This window comes from Urocitellus parryii, chromosome 10 (genome assembly GCF_045843805.1).
Source record: "Urocitellus parryii isolate mUroPar1 chromosome 10, mUroPar1.hap1, whole genome shotgun sequence".
Lineage (NCBI taxonomy): Eukaryota > Metazoa > Chordata > Mammalia > Rodentia > Sciuridae > Urocitellus > Urocitellus parryii.
In genome coordinates, this window is record NC_135540.1 from 65,071,213 (window position 1) to 65,088,530 (window position 17,318).

The window sequence follows — 17,318 nt, forward strand, 5'->3', positions numbered from 1 at the left end:
AACCTTACACTGAAATTGTAGATAGGCTTATTCAAACAGCTACCAGAGTTTTTGGGAATACAGAACAAGCAATGCCATTAATAAAACAACTGGCTTATGAGCAAGTGAATCATTGGTGCAGAGAAGTCATTAGACCATGGAAACATGAAGATTTAAACAAATATATTAAATTATTTAGAGACATTAATGAACAAGGGCAAGTTGTGGCAGCTGTAGTATAACAGCCTTTAGATGCCAGGCCAAAAACATGCTACAATTGTGAACAAACAGGACATTTTAAAAGGAACTGCTCCATAGGAGGAAGGTTTAACAAAACTAGGTATCAAGGAGTAGAATACTGGGTATTTGCCCACAATGCCGTAGAGGGAGACATTGGGTTAATGAATGCCGTTCTCAAACCATCATAGAGGGTACTCCATTATCAAAAAGCGAACAAGGACCAGGTGTCTATCCACAATATCATGGAGAAAGGCATCAGGCTCCATTGCCAAAAAATGGACAGGGGTGCCCAGTGCTCCGGGGCCCAAGACCACAAACATATGGAGCACTGAAAGAACCCAGCAACCCCACCAGGGTAGTGCCCAGGACACATTGTCCATTAAATCCCTCACTAGACAAATCAGAGGAAGTGCAGGATTGGACATCTGTGCCTCCACCAGAACAATACTAACTCCAGAGATGGGAGTTCAAATCATTCTCACAGGGGTAAAAAGACCTCTTCCCAAAGAAACAGTAGGCTTATTATTGGGATGCAGTTCTACTCTAAAAGGACTTATGATAAGTCCTGGGGTAATTGATCCCATTTATGAAGGTGAAATAAAAATTTTAGCCAGTTCTACAAAGGATATATCAGTAATTTCACAAGGAGATAGAATAGCACAGTTACTAATAATACCCAGCCTACATGATAAATTTTCCAGTCGTACTGTAGAAACAGGTTCCAAGGGATTAGGCTCCACAGGTGTACATTGGGCCATGCTTTCTTTAAATTTAGATTCTCGCCCCATGCTAAAACTAAATATTCAAGGACATGAATTTAATGGGCTACTGGATACAGGTGCAGACCTTAGCATCATCTCTTGTCAAGAATGGCCAAAACATTGGCCATTATAACAAGCCATTCAAATGCTTCAAGGCCTAGGAGTGGTGACTAATCCCCATAGAAGTGCAATGGTATTAGATTGGAAGGATCCTGAAGGATGTGAAGGAACTATACATATATGTATTGGGTCATCTTCCTGTAAATTTATGGGGACGAGATGTCCTAGATTTATTAGGTTTGACATTAACAAATAACATCAATCAAAATGCTCCCACTATTATGGCTAGACAAGGTTTTAGGAAAGGAAAAAGATTAGAAAAACAAGAACAAGGTATAGCAGCACCAATACAAATAGATCAAGGAACAGACAGACATGGGTTGAATTTTCAGAAAGGGCCACTGAGACAATAAAAATTACTTGGAAATCAGAAAGACCAGTATGGGCTCCTCAGTGGCCCCTGACTAAAGAAAAGATACAAGCAGCCCATGACCTGGTCAAATAACAATTAGCGGAACGTCATATACAACCTTCTGTATCTCCCCATAATACTCCCATTTTTGTCATCAAAAAGAAATCTGGTAAATGGAGATTATTGCAAGATTTAAAAGCCATCAATAATGAGATGGTTATTATGGGACCAGCTCAATCGGGGATTCCTGAATTGTCTGCTTTGCCCAAAACCTAGTATGTTTTAGTTATAGATATTAAAGATTATTTTTTTCAATACAACTTCATCCTGAGGATAGTCCACGTCTTGCATTTACTATCCCTGCACTGAATCATGAAGGTCCTGATCAGAGATATGAATGGAAAGTACTCCCTCAACGGATGGCTAACAGCCCAACTGTGTGTCAAATTTATGTTAACAAAGTAATCCAGCCACTTAGAAATCAAAATCCTGAACTGCAAATATTTCACTATATTGATGATGTATTATTAGCACACAAAGATAAAAACACATTGCTAGAATGTAATGCCACACTTACAAACTTATTAAAACATTATAATCTAGAGATAGCAATAGATAAAGTACAATTAAATTTTCCAATTAATTATTTAGGAGTTCTATAAACTCAACCATGGTCCATCCACCAAAAATTCAAATATGAGTAGATCAACTCAAATCACTTAACAACTTTCAAAAGTTATTAGGAGATATAAATTGGATAAGGCCTTATTTAGGTATACCAACAGGAGATTTTGAACCTCTATTTGATACCCTAAAAGGTCCATCAGATCCAAATTCACCCTGAATATTAATGCCTGAAGCAAGAAAGGCATTAAAAATCATTGAAAAATATATTAAAAATATGCATTTGGATAGAATTGATATACGTTTGCCTTTATTATTTATTGTAATACCAACAGAAAATATTCCTACAGGAGTATTTTGGCAAGAAGGTCCATTATCATGGATACATTTAACTTATTCTCCTAACACTATTCTTACTAGGTATCCTGAGGCTGTAGAACAATTAATACTCAAAGGAGTAAAAACGGCAAAGAGAGTGTTTTGAATTTCTCCCAATAAAATTATTACTCCATATACCATGGATCAAATTGATTAGTTAGCTAATGAGTTAAATACTTGTGCAATAACCATGTGCAAATCTAATGTTTCATTTGATAACCACTTACCATCTAATCCTTTATTGTCTTTTTGGTCATTGCATCCTGTAATTTTTCCAAAACTGACAAGAAAAACACCTATCATGAATGCTCCAAATATATTCACTAATGGGTCAAATAATGGTACAGCAGCAATAGTTACACCTGATAAAACTTTTACATTTTAAGTACCCCAACAATCAGCTCAAAAGGTAGAGCTTAATGCAGCTCAAAAGGTAGAGCTTAATGCAGCTTTTGTGAAGTTTAAATATTCTGTATTTAATTTATTTTCCGATAGTTAGTATACAGTTAATGCTATAGTATCCCTTGAAGATGCTGGTAGGATTTCCCCTTCCTCTACTGTTTTCTCTTTGCTTTCCACTATACAAAGTCTAATCTGGGACAGAAAAGATCCATTCTTTATAGGACATATCAGGGCACATTCAGGATTGCCTGGAGCCCTTAGTTTGGGCACATAAAACTACACATGACATACATATTTTCTCTACACTAGAAGAAGCTACAAATTTTCATAAAAAGTTCCATGTTAATGCTAATACTTTACAAAAGCATTTTAAAATGACTAAGGAACAAGCTAGACAAATAATAAAACAATGTCAAAATTGTGTGACCTTTTTACCACAAGTTAATGTTGGAGTGAATCCTAGAGAACTGATACCTAACCATGTTTGGCAGATGGACGTCACACACTTGCCAGAATTTGGAAAATTAAAATATTTGCATGTTACCATTGATACTTCTTCTGGATTTTTGATGGGCTCCCTTCATGCTGGAGAAAAAACTAAAGATATTACAGCTCATTGCTTACAGAATTTTGCCACTGTGGGTGTTCCAAAACAGTGAAAAACAGATAATACCCCTGGTTATACTTCTACCACTTTTAAACAATTTTGCTCATCATTTGGCATTACTCATATAACAGGAATCCCATACAATCCACAGGGACAAGGCATAGTTGAAAGAGCTCATCAAACTATTAAAATGTACTTATTAAAGCAAAAAGAAGGAATTGGGAAGGGGTATACATTCCCCAAAGATAAACTTAAAATAACGCTTTTTACTCTAAACTTTTTAAATTTGGATTCATCAGGGCTTAGTGCTGTGGAAAGGCATATGTGTCCAAAAAATCTACATAAGCCCAAGGTACTTTGGAAGGATATTCTTAGAAGGCAATGGAAAGGTCCTGACCCAGTAATTGTCTGGAGTCGGGGGTCTGTTTATGTGTTTCCACAGGGAGAACAGCAGCCGATTTGGATTCCAGAAAGATTAACGAAAGCGATTTCTTCATACCAAAAAGAAGATGATTTGGCTCAAATCCATAACAACTGATATCCAAAACTCCAGTTTGGCTTTTCTTACATCTGCGACAGAACTAGGATACTTTTTTCAATATATATTTTATTATTACCCTTTCCCACATCATGAAGTTCTATTTTGTTTTTTGAGCTCATACAGACCTAGGTTAATGTTTTGAAGATCAGTTCTATTTTTTGTCTATAGAGTTTTTAAACATTGCAATGGAGATTTCGCCTGTAAAAAGTTATAAGGCCTTTACTATTATGTTATGTGTTGTATGTATTATATTATGTGTGCACACTTGTGTTTTGTGTTGTATGTTTGTATGTACATATGTCCATATATCATATATGATGATCGCTCATGAAAAAATGGATCCAAATTTTTTTTATTCACTTGATTTACATGGTTTAATTTAAATTTGGTAAACAGCTGTTGAGGATTGTTTTAATATGTGAACAAAAAAGGAGATTAACAGATCTGTTTGTTTACTTTCACCTTTCCTTTTCATTATATTTAATAATTCTCTTCAAGATAATGTAAATTGTTCAGAAAATTGTTTTCTTTTAGTGCCTTCTGGAATGTTACATAATTTTTTTCTTTAGCCATTATTGCCAGAATTCCTATCTTCATCCCAGTGCCGGTGAAGACAAAGATAAAACCAATCTACAGCTTCTGCAATAGCCATCACTGAACTGCTTGCAAAACTTGCCTGGACTCTGTGTCACTTGTATGCATTGTGAATTCACTTGTATGCATTGTGAACTCTCTGTTGGTGCAAAAACTTGTTGTAGTTTGGGGGTATTTTTGCTGATGGTGTCATCGGTGGTACAATTTTTTCAAAAGGAGCCATCAATTGGCTTGGTGTATCTTCCTTCCTTCTGCTTGTCATGGTCGTTCAGCTAAAATTTGGGGGCCAACAGAGGTGAGGCAAAGAACCTCATCCCCGACGATGGTACAAAGACCTATCCACAGATGTGGCTGTATGCTGGACCGGTAGTCAATGACGGGTAAGATCCAATTGCAATGGTACCAACTTAAGACAGGAGGCTGACGCCTTGAGGTCAGCTCATCTGATGATGGGTAAGGACCATATGTACTATTGGACAACCTAAGGCAGGCACGATCCGTAAGCTACATGCTTGTTGTTTAAATAGAGACGGGGAGATGTTGAGAGCCACAGCTGAAGGGGCCCCAGCGAACTTCCAGCTGCCAGAAACCTTCCAGCTGCCAGCTGATGATTGGCTCACAGCAGCCCCAGCAAACTTCTAGCTGCCAACTGATTGGCTCCTCTGTGGTGTTGCTCAGTGGGCTGTTTCCTCGCCCTTTCAGACCACGGAGCTGCTCATTGGGGGACTTTTTTTGGCTCCACTCATGCAACCCAGCCAATTGGCCTCAAGAGCAGGAGGAGTGGGGGAGGTTGAGAGGCTTGTGGGAAGCCGGTGGTGGCAGTTGGGCTCTGAGGGTTTTTCCTGAGGAGCTCCTGTGGTGTGGTGTGTGTATTTTAAAAATAAAGTTTGTTTCTTTTGACAAGTGGCTCCTAAATTGTGCCCAGGCAGACTGTGGCACAAGATAAAGGAAGCAGATTACATTTAGGGATAAACCAATTAGGTTAATGGCTGATATTTCAACACAGTCTCTAAAAGCTAGAAGATCCTGGAAAAACATATTTCAAATGCTGAAAGATAATGTGTTCCTACCAAGAATTTTGTATCCAGCAAGTTAAAAAAATTTGCAGCCAGAAAACAGGCACATCAAAACATCCTTGGAAAACATTACCTGAAGAGGAAATAAAAAATAACAATGAAAACCAACAGTGGGAGGTAGTACAGTAAAAGAAAATCTAATAAAAGAGGAAAAACAAATCAAGCTAAATAACAAAAATAAACAAATATGGCTGGAAATACAAACCATATCTCAATAGATACCCTAAATATTAATGGCTTAAACTCACCAATCAAAAGACATAGGCTAGTATACTTGATTAAAAAAAAAAAAGATCTAACAATATGCTGCCTACAGGAGACTCATCTGATAGTAAAAGACGTACACACACTGAAGGAGAAAGGTTGGGAAAAATCATACCACTTACATGGACCTCAGAAGCAAGCAGGGGTGTCCATACTCATATCAAATAAAATAGACTTCAAGCCAAAGTCAATCAAAAGGGATAAAGAGGACACTATTCATCACATCAATAAACTTAAAAATAAGAACCATATGATCATTTCAGTAGATGCAGAAAAGCATTTGACAAAATATAGTACCTTTCTAGTGTTTTCAAAACACTAGAAAACCTAAGGATAACAGGAACTTATCTCAGCATTGTAAAAGCTATCTACGCTAAGCCTCAGGCCAGCATCATTCTAAATGGAGAAAAAATTTAAGGCATTCCCTCTAAAATCTGGAACACAGGGATACCCTCTCTCACCATTTCTATTCAACATAGTTCTTGAACCAATGGCCAAAGGAATTAGACAGATGAAAGAAATTAAAGGAATAACTATAGGAAAAGAAGAACTTAAATTAGCACTATTTGCTGATGATATGATTCTATACCTAGAAGACCCAAAAAAGTCTACCAAGAAACTTCTAGAACTAGTAAATAAATTCAAAATGAATTCAGCAAAGTGGCAGGATATAAAATTGACACTCATAAATCAAAGGCATTTCTGTGTATCCGTGACAAATCCTCTGAAAATGAAATAAAGAAAACTACCCCATTCACAATATCCTTAAAATAAATAAATAAAATACTCGAGAATCAACCTAACAAAAGAGGTGAAAGATTTTTACAATGAAAACTATAGAACCCTAAAGAAATAAATAGAAGAAGACCTTAGAAGATGGAAATATCTACCTTGCTCATGGATAGGCAGAATTAATACTATTAAAATTACTATATTACCGGGGCTGGGGATGTGGCTCAAGTGGTAGCGCGCTTGCCTGGCATGCGTGCGTCCCGGGTTTGATCCTCAGCACCACATACAAACAAAGATGTTATGTCCGCTGAGAACTTAAAAACAATAAATATTTAAAAAATTCTCTCTCTCTCTCTCTCTCTCTCTCTCTTTAAAAAAAATTACTATATTACCAAAAGCACTATACAGGTTCAATGCAATTCCGATCAAAATCCCAATGGCATTCCTTATAGAAATAGCAGAAGCAATAATAAAATTCATCTGGAAAAATAAGAGACCCAGAATAGCTAAAGCAATTCTAAGCAGAGCAATAGTAACAAAAACAGCATGGTACTGGCACCAAAACAAGCTAGTAGAGCAATCATACAGAATAGAGGACACAGAGAATAACCCAGAAAATTACAACTACCTTATATTAGACAAGGTGCCAAAACCATGTACTGGAGAAAGGATAGTATCTTCAACAAATGGTGATGGAAAAGCTGGAAATTCATATGCAACAAAATGAAATTGAATCCCTATCTCTCATCATGCACAAAAGTTAAGTCAAAATGAATCAAGGATCTAGGGATTAAATCTGAGAATCTGTGTCTAATAGAAGAAAAATTAGGCCCTAATCTCCATCACGTGGGGCTAGGCCACAAGTTCCTTAATAATACGTCTACAGCACAAGAATCAAAATCAAGAATCAACACATCAGATGGTTCAAACTAAAAAGTGTTTTTATCAGAAAAAGAAATCATATGTGAGGTGAATATGGAGCCTACATCCTGGAAATAAATTTTTACCTCTCACACATCAGATAGAGCTCTAATCTCTAAGGTATATAAAGAGCTGAACAAGATAAGCACCAAAAAAAGAAAAAAAAAAAAAACAAATAATCCAACAATAATTGGGCCAAGGACCTGAACAGACACTTCTCAGAAGAGGATATACAATCAATCAAGAAATATACAAAAAAAAAATGCTCATCATCTCTAGCAATCAGAGAAGTACAAATTGAAACTACTCTAAGTTACCATCTCACTCCAGTAAGTGTGGCAGCCATTATGAAGACAAACAACAAGTGCTGGTGATGATGCAGGGAAAAAGGTACACATATATATTGCTGGTGGGACTGCAAATTGGTGCAGCCAATATGGAAAGCAGTCTGGAGATTCCTTGGAAAGCTGGGAATGGAACCACCATTTGACCCAGCTATTCCTCTTCTCAAACTATACCCAAAGGACCTAAAAACAGCATACTATAGGATTACAGCCACATTAATGTTTATAGCAGCACAATTCACAATATCTAAACTGTGGAGGCAACCTAGATGTCCTTAAGTGGATGAATAAATTAAAAAGTGGCATTTATACACAATGAGATATTACTCAGCAAAAAAAATAATAATAATAAGATCATGGCATTTTCAGGGAAATGGATGGCATTAGAGCAGATTATGCTAAGTGAAGTTAGTCAATTCCCAAAAAACAAATGCCGAATGTCTTCTCTGATATAAGGGGGGTGACTCATAATGGGAGGAGGGAGGGAGAGAAAGGGAAGAAGATTACCTCTAGATAGGGAATAGGGGTGGGAGAGAAAGGGAGGGAGAAGGTGAATAACAAGGATGGTGAAAGAAGACTCTCATCATTATACAAAATACATGTATGAAGATGTGAATTTGGTGTCAACATACATTATATATAATCAGAGATATGATAAATTATTATATAATGGTGTATTAAGAATTGTAATGCAAAAATAAATTAATAAATCATTAAAAAAGAAATTAAATACTGAAGAAAGGATCCATTAACTTGAACACATCAATAGAAAAATCCAAATTGAAATGAAGATAGAGGGGAAAAATGTGAACAGAGCATTAGTAAAGTTCAACTAACAAAATCCAATTATGTAATGTGTGGTCATTGAGCCCCTTAAGAAAAAACAGATAAGGGATTGGTTATAAAAAAATAGCTGAATAAACAATGGCTGACACTGATGCCATCAATTATGGGTGAGGAGTTCTGCTTCCTCACATGTTGAAGTTTGAGCATTAGAGAAGCACATCTTGGAAAGCATATAAAGCAGGGTTTATTTAAAAAGGGATAACATAGACTTCTCCTCTCCCAGGAGGAAAGAGGGGTGGTATCCTGGTATTCCAAGAAGTGAGGTGTTCTGCCCTTTTTTATATCTGAGGCTTCCTTTGTTCTCCTGCCTTCTTTCACTTATCTTTCTCCTTCCTGAGTAAGCGACTAGACCTAGGAAATTCTCCATGAGATGGCCAAAAGGTGAGAACCAGGAGGGCTGAAGGTGGAAGGGCAGGATGGAACAGCCCAGGACACATTTTAGGTAACCTATCCTAGGAATTGTCCCTCACTGGAGGAAGGAGCAATTCCTAGGATAGGTTACCTTAGCAACAGGTTGGAGCAGGGGCAGGTTCTTGATAAGGGTGGAAGAAGGTTTATGAAGGAATTGGCATTTCAGTCCCTCAGGGAACAGTCTCCAACTTTCAAGAATCACTCAAAATTTGACTTCTTGATCCTACCTGACTCAATTTACCTATCTATACTGACTTCCTATCTAATTCTGGCTTCAACACTTCTTAAATTTGGTGAAAATTATAAACCCACATATCCAAATAACCCAAAGAATTCCAAATACAAGATATAGAAGAAAATAAAAGGAGGAGTACAGAAGAAAATTGCTAAAAATTCTCAAAAACAGCTGGAGAACAAAAAAAAAACATTTAATGTGAAATCCACATCAATACAGATGGCTGCAGAATGATGTGGGAATGATGTGACATAGAAAATACTGGAGCTTCCATGTTAAAATACTGAAAGGAAAAACAAAATCTATCAACCTAGAATTCTGTGCTTAGTGAAAAAAAATTGTAAAAATGAAGGCAAAATAAACACTTTTCAAAACATACCAAGAGTTGATAGAGTTTTGCACTGGCAGACAACACTACAAGAAATGTTAAAACAAAGTCATTGGGAAAGAAGAAAAATTATTAGGAGAAATATTTGTCTGTATAAAAGAAAAAAAGGACGTTTTTTTTTTTTTTTTTTGTGTGTGTGTATGCATGTGCTAAGATTTTTTTACAACATGGGTGAAGGGGTATGTACCCATAAAATTCGCTCCCCCCCAAAAGCAATGATAAAAATGGGGTGTGCAAGGTTAAAAAAAAGGTTATTTAAGGAATCTGAAAACTAACACAGACATAAAATAAATTGAGAAGCATTTGCTCAAAAAATCTGTTGAATCTCAGTAATAATAGTGGGATCCTATGTCATTGTACCCAGAGCCTGCCACTACACCTTTCTGGCACTAAACCTCTACTAGGGATGGGGAGTAGGGCACATGAGAAAATACACTAGTTCAGTTAGACTGAGATTTCAATACTAGTTGGACAACAGCAACTAACTTGCTGAGCTGTTTGCTACTGAATAATGAGGAATCAAATTCCTACTGGAAGTCAGGGAATGCATAAATAAGCAGAGATCTGAATGATAGATGGATAAATTAGGAAGAAGCATTCTAAGGCTGTAAACTAGATGTGCCAAGTCCAAAAGTGAGGAGAGTTCATGGCACAGGGATCCAAAGGAAGCCATAGTGGGGATAGATCAGGATGTGGGGATGGCAGGAAGTGAAACTAGAGAAGTATGCAGGGGTAAGGTCATTCAACCTCTGCTGAGCCCTACTGAGAAGTGTGGATGCTATCTTAGAAGCAATGAAGGCAGAAATTGTAAACAGGTAATCAGTTATATCAGATATGTATTTTCAAGACAGCTTAGCAGCAGTGTAATAAATAGAGACAGGAAAACTAAAATCAGAAAGCAATTATGATATTCCAGGAGAGTCTAGATGTATGTGAATAGTGCTAGAGAAAATTGAAATGATTTAAGAAATAATTTGGATATACTGTTTTCAGAATTTGTTATTCACTGCATGTGTAGATACAGAGATATGTCAAGGATGATACACATATTTATAGTGTAAGTTCCTGTTGAACAATTGAATCATTGACCAAGATAAGGAATATCACAGGAAGAGTAATTTTAGGCTGGGCTGAGTCAGATCAAGAAAGAAATCTGGGACTCAATAAATTTAAGCACTTGTAAGGCAGCAATTTCTCTAGTCAAAGATTACCTGTTTTCTTTATAATTGGACCTACTGTCTAACACTGAGATCCACAGATTATTTCAGACCACAAATTATGGTAGTAATTTTTGATATTTAAAAATAGCATTTTAAACGCTTAAAATTATTATGAATTTAAATTAATATAGTTGTAATAATCTAATTTACCTGTTCCACTGTTATTTATTAAATATATATTGCCATTTTCCAACATTTACTTTCAGCAAAATATTTACTTAAACTCTTTTTAGATCTAATAGTTTTCTAATAAGTTTTATTGGGGAGGCAATTACAAATGCATTTGGTTATTCAATAACTGTGATGGTGAGAAACTTAGGTAACCCCATTTTTGAGAAACCAGCCTCTACCTCAGAGCAAAGCCTGTCCAAGGAAGGGGGCGTGACCCTTGTCCTTGGGAAAAATCCACAGAGCACTTCTAGGCAGATAGACACCCTGCTGAGTTGTTTGTCTGTATGGTAGTTGATAACATGTTGGTAAACCATATAGTAGTTCAGCATATACTCCCTCATGGCTTAAACCAATCAGTTCAAACAAATCTCTCTCTGGTACTAACCAATCACCCTTACCCAACTTGTTCCTGCCAGTGAATATGCTAATCATGTTTTAGAGTTGTTTTATGATTTTCAAGTGGTGTTTGATGATTTGCTAAGAGATGCTATGATGTATGTGAAGTCCATGCCTTCCCCAAAGAGTGTATAAAGCTGCTGCAAACCATGGGCTCAGGGTTTCTCAGTGTCACCAGTTGCTGTGTGCATAGAGGACCCAGCTAGCTCACAATAATGCCTTTTTGCTGCTTACATCGATCTTGGTCTCTGGTGCTCTTTTGGGGATCTTGAACTCGAGCATATCAATGGAAAATAGAAAAATTAAAAAGCATTAAAATATGGCCTATTGATGAACCTAGTCTAATTCCATCTTAATATTGGGAGCCATCTAGTCATGAAAAGTTAATTTCTGCTTTACTATAAATTACTGAGATTTCTAAACTTGTTTGGAATTCTTGCCTGTGCTCTGAACTCACCCAGGCCTAGGTTTCTTTGACGAGATAAGAACCCTCCCTAAAACCTTAGTTGTGCCTCATAAATCTTGGCTTGCCCTGACCAGATAACAACCTTCTCTGAAATCTCAGTGGCATCCCATAAATTCTGATGTTGGGATTTAATTTAGTCCGTACTTTAAAATATCATACCATGTAGATATTAATCTGCTATCTGCCTTTGTATCCTGCTTGTCAAAATCCTGTTAGCTGTAAGTTCTCAAGACATCCCTCTTTGCAATTTTTTGTACTATAAAACCTTATTCCTGGAGAGCTTGGAGGCTGTTCTCTGGCCTGGGTTTCAGGTGAGATCGTTGCTGGCCAGCATTTTTGTACACAATACAAGCTTTCTTTAATTTGATTTAAAATTGGAGTTGGTGGTCTTTTCTTGCGTCATGGTTCAACACTATTATACCCCAAAACATCAGAAGCTATTTTGTCTCATATGATTCTGGGGTAAGTATTAGTACTTTTCTACTTAATATTGAATAAAAATAACTTAAGGCTGTATGATTGTAGCTCAGAGCAATTTATCCTTTTTTTCTTAGATTAAAATGTATATTCTATTTATACTGTGACACAAAGTGAGAATCAGAAGCCTGTTCCAATATTTAGCCTCTCTCTGAGGAATTCACATTTTTCTGTCTTCTGCACAGGCTCTTTAGCAGCTGGAGTGCAGGAGTCAAGCTTTATGGATCTTCTTTAGTCTCTTGATTTGTGCAGAGTAAATGGTCTGTGAGTGGGTACCATACTGAATAGAACTAGTACTTCTAACTTAATTTGACTATTTTGTATATTTTCTACAAACAGGCCTGGAAAACCTAGACCAGCATTCTCTAAAGACTAAGGATCATTATTACTTGCCAGATTTTTCTTCATCAATGATGGAAACATCTTCACTCTTATCCCATGTTATTATAGTCCTACTAATCATAGATTATCAGAGAGATGGGATTAAACTGGGGTCAAGAATCAGATCTGCCACCCAATTCTCCTTGCTGGATGTGACTTTGCATATGTACCTGGGTATGGGGCTGTGTACTTATGCCTAGAGGCATATGAGAAAGTGGACTTCAAAAGTGAATGCCAGCTTCTTGGTGTTTCAAGACCGTCTCTTCAATAGGAGGACACAACGTTTCCTGATTAAGAGCATGAGTTGATTCACCCTTTGTCTTTTAATAATTGTGCAAATTGGGGATCTGTGGGAGACCAAACTAGCACATGACTGTGTCTGACTCCCTTGATAAATGGTGTGGCATCCGGCAGTCATGCTGTTATTTGGATAGCTCTGGTCTTCTAGGGTGCCAGTGACTGTGTCTTTGTGCATGGGAGTGCCTTCCTACATCCCCATGGGTGGAGCTATGTTCACCTGTTCCTTCATGATATTATCCCTTGCCCTGTTTGGGATAGAATGTTCCATGGAAACACCTTTTGTGTGTCCTCTTCTCTTACTCTGTCCTTGTGTGTGGCCTACCTAAATGTCAGTCAGCCTGCTGACAGCAGACATCAAGAAGCTAATTCAATCCTCAGCACCACATAATAAATAAAATAAAGATATAGTGTCCAACTACAACTAAAACAATATTTAAAAAATATTAAAAAAGAAGCTAGACTCAGCCCCCTTAAATCTGACCCCTTGCCTCATTTGAATAGCTTCTCCTCAATAAAAGGGGTTGGCACATGTGTGCTCTCATTCTCTCTCTCTCTCTCTCTCTCTCTCTCTCTCTCTCTCTCTCTCTCTCTTTATGTGTGCTCTCTCTCTCTCTCTCTCTCTCTCTCTCTCTCTGCTCTCATTCTCTCTCTCTCTCTCTCTCTCTCTCTCTCTCTCTCTCTCTATCTCCCCCCTTCTCTCCCTCTCTACCTCTCCACTCCCACCATTAAGGTCAGAGGAGCCATCACAGCACCCTCAAATGCAAAGTCATTTCTGTCTGTTGTGTGGTTATTTTTGCATGCTCAGTTCCCCTGGAGTCGCCCCTGAATGTTTTAGTCACATACAACCTGACAAATGGCATCCCTGGGTGGGAAGGGTGAAAGGTCTCAGTGTGTAAGTCTCTGGGAAAATGACAGGGATCCCTTTTCAGAACCTCAGTTTCTGGTATTTGTAAAAGGGTCACAAGTCTGGGACATACCAGGTGAGTACTCACTCATTATTTCCCACTATCAGGGAAGTGAACTCTTGAAAAGCAAGATGTGATTTTGGTTTTTCTCTGAGTTTCTCTTTCTTGCATACCAAGTTTTTCTTTTTTTTTTTTTTTGCTTCTATCATTTATTTTTCTCCTCAAAGCTCAAGCTCATAAAAGTTGTCACTGATGCCTGGGTCCTTTCCTATATTGTTGAAGTGACAATTTGAATTGAGGTGCACCCTCTAGAGTGTATCAGTTAGGGGCTTTCCAGAGACACAAAACCATTAGTGAGTGTGTGTGTACATGCATGTGTCTCTTCATAAAAATAATTATTTTATGAATTTGAGGAACTGGATCACATGGATTTGGGGCTGGTAAGTCCATTAAGCATAGGGAAGGCTGTAAGATTGAGAACTTGGTCAGGAGTTAATGCTTCAGGTAGAATTTATTTTATTTTATTTTAATTTTTTTAGAATTAGTTATACATGACAGTAGAATGCATTTATACACTTTGATATATTATACATAGACATGATATAATTTCTCATTTTTCTGAGCATACATGTTGTTAGAATCACATTGTTCATGCATATATATATATATATATATATATATATATATATATATATACACACACATAAAATAATGAAGTCTGTTTCATTTTATTATCCTTCCTATCCCCACATTCCTTCCACTTTCCTCCCTTCACTTCCCTCTACGTAATCTAAGGTAACTCTATTCTTCTCTTGTACCCACCCCCTTATTGTGAATAAGCATCTGCATATTAGAGAAAACATTTGGCCTTTGTTTTGGGAGGATTGTCTTATTTTGATTAGCATGATATTCTTCAATTCCATGCATTTACCAGTAAATGCTATAATTTAATTCTTTAAATCTGAGTAGTATTCCAGAATTTAATAGAAAGGAATTTGGAGTTTTGAAAAGGAACAAGGATCCTGTTCTTCAATTGTATCCTTGTTGAACAGAAATGTGTCCATATGTGTACCCCAAAATGCCCTTGGAATGTTCTTAGCAGCAAGCAACTTGAGTCAACCTAGTCATCCTAGCTTTCTGAATTGTTCACTTGTTTTCTTCTGAGAAGAGTGAGCCTGGGAATGACATTGATTGGGAGGTCTCAATAACAACATATAAAAGGGAGACAGATGATGCCTGGCTGGATTTATTGTACACTTACTATGTTCAGGGCTGTCTGCTCTATAAGTGACATTTAACTCTAACAATATCCCTGGATAATAAGAAACAATGTTAGTATTGTCTGAACTTTTCAGGGAGAGTCAGTAACTTGCCCAAGGTCACAAAATTGGATTATGAGACTGCAAAGACCGCTCTCTCACCTATGGGTCCAGGTGGTCTTTGGTCAAGATGAGCTACATAAGTGAACAGAGCAGATGGTTGGGGGCAGGTGAACCTGCATACTGCTGCTTATCCAGGTCATGTGTCCTTGGGCTACTTGTTCTTCCTCTAGTCTCTGGGCCTCTTTTCTCATCTGCAAAATTAAATGATGTTGGGGCTGGGGATGTGGCTCAAGCGGTGGCGCGCTCGCCTGGCATGCGTGCGGCCCGGGTTCGATTCTCGGCACCACATACAAAGATGTTGTGTCCGCCAATAACTAAAAAAAAATAAATAAAGAAATATTAAAAAAAAATAAAAGCTTAAAAAAAATGAAATGATGTGTCCCCATGTTTATACTAGTCATGCTTCCTGTCAGCAACAGAATATAGCTGTCTGGTACAAATGAGGATGAGCAGGGTTATGCAGGTTGTGCAAATGAGCATGTCTTCCAGGTATCAGTTCACTACAGAGGCTGAAGAAGTGAGAGACAATAAGACAGGTTTCTGGAGCCCAGTTAAGGCTGGCACCACAGTGGCTGAGCCCCTGGCTGGGAGGGTATTACCACTGTTGGGAATGGTGTTGAGTTAGGAATGAAATGGAAGAAATGCAGCCCTTTTCTCCCCAGTCACCTCAGACCTTGGGGAGAGGAATGGAGAATAACCAGGGTCACCTTCCAGGGTTCTTGTGGAGCTGACTGAGGCTATTTATAGAAAGTATCTGTTGGCTGGAGCCAGCAAGTCAATTGTTTTCTAAGTGCTGATTCAGCATCAGGTACAGAAGGAGGCCCTGGGTGCTTGTTAGTACCATAGTATCATTTCTTTTAAAGAGGCAAAACAGCACCCAGGCAAAGGGGACAGATTCTGGAGCTATCTGCTCTTTTTTGTTTCATTTATATATTACCCCAGGAAATTCATTGACCTTATTGTGCCCTATTTCCAAATCATCAATAACAGCAATACCTATACCTTACAGCAGTTTGAGAAGGATTAAATGAGTTAAAATACGTAAAGACACCTGGCCCTGGTCAGGCCTGAATAAGTGGGGGCTACTGTTGTAATACTTACATTCAGGAAGGGCTCTCAGACAGATCAACTGAATACAAAGCATGATGTATATTCTCAATATAAAAATTAGATACTGAATGGGAAGCAGAGGGAGGAAGCCTGTTTCAGTGAGGTGGGAGGAATAGGGCCCCTTTACAGAAGTGATATTTCAGCTGAGAGACGTGGAAGGTGAGTGAGAAGCCCCCAGGCCCAGTGAGGAATTGTCTTGGCCACAGAAAGTGCAGGTGCAAAGTCCCTGAGGCAGAATCAACTTAGGATGTTCAAGAAACCTCCAGAAGAGCATCAAATTGGGGACAAGGTAAGTAGTTGTTATGGTTTGAATATGAGTTGTCATTCCAAAGGTCAACACAGGAGGTGTGTGATTAGATTTTAAAAACTGTAGCCTAATCAGTGGATTGTTGGGTAGTAATTATAGTCAGGTCATGTGTGGTTGAAGGAGTTGGGTCAACACACATGTTCCTTGGAGGTTATATGTTATGTCCCTGGCTCCTTGCATTGTCTGTTTCTGCATCACCATGAGATGAGTGCCTTTTCTCTGCCATGTTCTTATCCCATCATGCTCTGCCTCATGTCAGGCCCAGAACAACATTCAGCCAACCACAAACAGAACCTCTGAAACTAGGAGCCAAAATAAACTTTTCCTCCTCCATATTGTTTTGGGTCATAGTGACCAAAAAACAACCAACACAGTAGTTAAGGGTAAA